Source organism: Palaemon carinicauda, unplaced genomic scaffold, assembly GCF_036898095.1.
Source record: "Palaemon carinicauda isolate YSFRI2023 unplaced genomic scaffold, ASM3689809v2 scaffold54, whole genome shotgun sequence".
Lineage (NCBI taxonomy): Eukaryota > Metazoa > Arthropoda > Malacostraca > Decapoda > Palaemonidae > Palaemon > Palaemon carinicauda.
In genome coordinates, this window is record NW_027171805.1 from 105,001 (window position 1) to 109,393 (window position 4,393).

Below are 4,393 nucleotides of genomic sequence, written 5' to 3' on the forward strand. Positions count from 1 at the left end.
GATTGTAAACGTGCATTTCCAGCTATTAAAATGACTATAGTAGGCAGAAGATTGTCAACGTGCATTTCCAGCTATTAAAATTACTATAGTGGACAGAAGATTGTCAACGTGCATTTCCAGCTATTAAAATGACTATAGTGGACAGAAGATTGTCAACGTGCATTTCCAGCTATTAAAATGACTATAGTGGACAGAAGATTGTCAACGTGCATTTCCAGCTATTAAAATGACTTTAGTGGACAGAAGATTGTCAACGTGCATTTCCAGCTATTAAAATGACTATAGTGGACAGAAGATTGTCAACGTGCATTTCCAGCTATTAAAATGACTATAGTGGACAGAAGATTGTCAACGTGCATTTCCAGCTATTAAAATGACTATAGTGGGCAGAAGATTGTCAACGTGCATTTCCAGCTATTAAAATGACTATAGTGGGCAGAAGATTGTCAACGTGCATTTCCAGCTATTAAAATGACTATAGTGGGCAGAAGATTGTCAACGTGCATTTCCAGCTATTAAAATGACTATAGTGGGCAGAAGATTGTCAACGTGCATTTCCAGCTATTCAAATGACTATAGTGGGCAGAAGATTGTCAACGTGCATTTCCAGCTATTCAAAATGACTATAGTGGACAGAAGATTGTCAACGTGCATTTCCAGCTATTAAAATGACTATAGTGGGCAGAAGATTGTCAACGTGCATTTCCAGCTATTAAAATAGCCCTCTATGTTGAAGGCTATCTGAATCAGACAAGCTGTTTATCTCAAAGTAGAAGATAGTGATGCGGCTGTAGGAGCAGCTTTGATGCAGACTGATGACTTGATTTACGACCCCAGATTATATATACGAGTAAACTGAAGCCTCAGTTCCTAGATTACAGTGGAAGAGGCGGCTTGGGCTCTCCTTCGTGCTCTTGAAAAATTTGATTCTTATATAAATCATCTTTGTCTCTTGTAAATAAAGTTTAGACAAATCAATCTCGTTTTTTTAAGTTTTTTTCTGACTGTAAACCATTGTCTTTTGTAAGTAAATTAAAAAAATTAGATTAACTCTTGAGCCTTTTGGTCCTGCAGCAATATAACCTAGGGATATTGCTTATCAAAGGTAATATTAAACCTCATTGCTGACATGCTTCCAGATTTTGACTTGCTTCTGTACACAAAAATCTAATCTAACAGTTTATTTGGATCTACAATGTTCTGTCTCCTCATGGAGGGATGTGTTAAAAGTATTCTTAAACATTTATCCCTTTTGTTCCCTAATATGGGCTTTCATGAAATTACCATGTAATTTTATTGAACTGTTGTTGTTTATACTTTGTTATTCTTTGTTATAGTTTAATCTTTGATAGTTAGTATTTGTTAAAGTAGATAAACTGAATCTGTAACTATAAAGGTTTAACTTTATTCTCTAAAAGTATTTTCGTAATTTGCTCTCCCAGCACTTGGTTTAAGTCATTACTTTGCTCTATTAGAATAGTTTTTCAGTTTTCAAGTTTTGTGATGATTTGGGAGTTTTTAAAAGATAAACATTGTTTTCTATAAAGTATTTAAACATATAAATAGTCTCTTCAAATACAAATCAAGTTGGTTTTTCTTTAGTTTTTGTCTCTTTTTTATCATATATAAAATCTTAAAGCACAGTCCCTTAGGCCAATTCAGCATGGTTACCAGTAGCTCAACAACATGTATACCTATATAGGTATTTCCCCCTAGGCCTGACACGTAATTTCATTCATAAAAATACAATTGTATGACGTCACATGCAACCACCAATCACAGCAGAGGACGAATCCGTCAACGAGACAACAGATATTTCCCGCTAAATATACATAAGGCGAGATGGTTCCTCTGGTTTATGGGATGTTTTTGGCGAGAGAGAGAATAGTGTCAAAGCGTTTGAACTTTTAATGTAATAATTAACTGGTTTCTCGAACAACAGCTCATAGATCGTAGGAACTCCCTCTTGGCGGGATATTCCAGCCCTCTGATTGGCTTGTTACATTTGTTTACAAATTCATACCTCGTGTTAAACATCGTAGCCAAAACCTAGTTAATTATTTCTTCTAACAAGACGTATTTATTCAGCTTAAGCATTCGAACAAGATTTATTATCTATTTTATTCATAAATTTATTATATTAAAAGTTAATTTTTACTATAAACTATAATTTAACATAACTAATTCATCTGCAATATGTATAGATATTTCACTCTTACAGAGTCTAATTCATTCATAAAATACTATTGCCTGACGTCACATACTACCACCAATCACAGCAGAGGACGTCTCGGCCAATGAGACGACATATATTTCCCGCTAAAAATGCATAAGACGAGAGGGTTCCTCTGACTTATGAGCTGCTGTTGACGAAAAAATCGGCTTCACGGGATCCATTTTGCGCAAACGCTGTAGCTAATAACGTTTTTTTTCATCCTATTTTGTTTTCATAAGCGTTTTAATGTAAATTTACGGGTAATTGGGCAGGATTCTCCAACAGCAACCCATAAGCTCTCGTTACTCTTGATGGTACATTCCAGTCTTCTGATTGGCTACATCTTCCTCAGCTGTGATTGGTTATCACCTTCTTTCACGCACAAACGAACGCACGCATGAAACATCGTAGCCATAAAGTTAGTCAATTTTTCCTTCGAACATGACTTATCTGTCTAACTTATGGTCTTTAATTAGATTCATTATTTATTTTATTTTACAATTAATAGCTTTACTAAGATTAATTTTTGTAAAATTTATTTTTTTAAGCTCTAATTAATTTAAAATACGTATAGGGTTTTCTTTGGCTTTGCGCACAAACGAACACACACACATATATCATCGTAGCCAGAAAATTAGTCAATTATTCCTTCGAATACAACTTATTTATCTAAATTACGGCCTTTAATAAGATTCTTTATTTATTTTATTTTATAATTAATAGTATTATTAAGACTATTTTTTGTAAAATTTATTTTCTAAAGCTCTAGTTAATCTGAAATACGTATAGGTTTTTCACTCTTAGGCCTTCTACGTAACCTTCATTCATAAATACGAGGGTCTGACGTCACAGACAACCAGCCAATGAGACAGCAGATATTTCCCGGTATAAATGCATAATGCGAGAAGGTTCCTCTAGTTTATGGGCTGCTGTTAACAAACAAGCAAATTCACGTAATATATTTCAAACCTGAGAAGAATATTTTCTAATTTCTTTTGTATTATCATATTGTTCGAACAATTACAGACTTTGTAAGCTATAAAATGTTGAAATTGACGAAACTTGAAAGGCTTAATATCTTCAGTCTTTCGTATGTCCAGTGAGAACTTGTTTAGTCTTGGTGTCGCATATATGAAATCTATAATTTACATTAAACATATCTTAGCTCCAATCATTTAAAGCCATCCTCCCAGTGGCTACTTTTCTCTTGGCAAGGGTAGAAGAGACTCTTTAGCTATAGTAAGCAGCTCTTCTAGGAGAAGGACACTCCAAAATCAAACCATTTGTTCTCTAGCCTTGGGTAGTGCCATAGCCTCTGTACCATGACCTTCCACTGTCTTGAGTTAGAGTTCTCTTGCTTGAGGGTACACTCGGGCACACTATTCTATCTCATTTCTCTTTCTCTTGTTTTGTTAAAGTTTTCATAGTTTATATAGGAAATATCTAAATGTTACTGTTCTTAAAATATTTTATTTTTCCTCATTTCCTCTCCTTACTGGGCTATTTTCCCTGTTAGGGCCCCTGGGCTTATAGCATCTTACTTTTCCAACGAGGGTAGTAGCTTAGCAAGTAATAATGATAATAATAATATATATTCTCTGCCGACACTATATGTAGCAATTCTCTTAGATATTTTTTTGGATAACCTGGTGAGTATTGAACATATGGTAAACTGTGTGTGTATAAATAGTTGAGATATAAGCCAATTATTCTTAGTTAATATAAAAAACAGAAACAATGTAAAATATAGTTATCCAGCTTTTCCAAAAAACCAAAGGTCATCCATTGTCTTGTTTCTGCTGAAGAAATTAATTTACACATTAACATATGATAAGAGCTACTGTTTTATATAATTATTTGGGAAGTGAAATCTTTGATATAATATCATTTGTCTACTGGCTAGACTTGGTATTAAATTTTCCAGCAGGAATTATTGATAATATGCAAATATTTTAAATCGATACATTTCATACGTATTTGTAGGATTTCTAAATATATCTAGTAGTTTTTCTTAGTTTAGTACGTTTTTAGAGCTGATTTTACATTCAATTTCCAAGTATTAAACAATTTTAGTTATATTTTGCAGATAAAATAATCTTTGAAATAATCCATCGCAAAGAAAGGAGAGCCTGTACATAGGTATACGTTATCTCGAGTGCTACTACTAGTATGTATCTT

The 4,393-nt window shown here is 33.5% G+C and overlaps 1 long non-coding RNA gene across 1 annotated transcript in view; it reads left to right on the forward strand.

Annotated features, from left to right (window-relative positions):
* LOC137637119 (uncharacterized) overlaps positions 1–978 on the forward strand; it is a 2,260-nt gene extending 1,282 nt beyond the window's left edge. The window contains exon 2 of the long non-coding RNA XR_011043402.1: positions 1–978. This exon is cut by the window's left edge and continues 329 nt beyond it. This is a non-coding gene — a long non-coding RNA (uncharacterized lncRNA).
* The last annotated feature ends 3,415 nt before the right edge of the window (positions 979–4,393 follow it).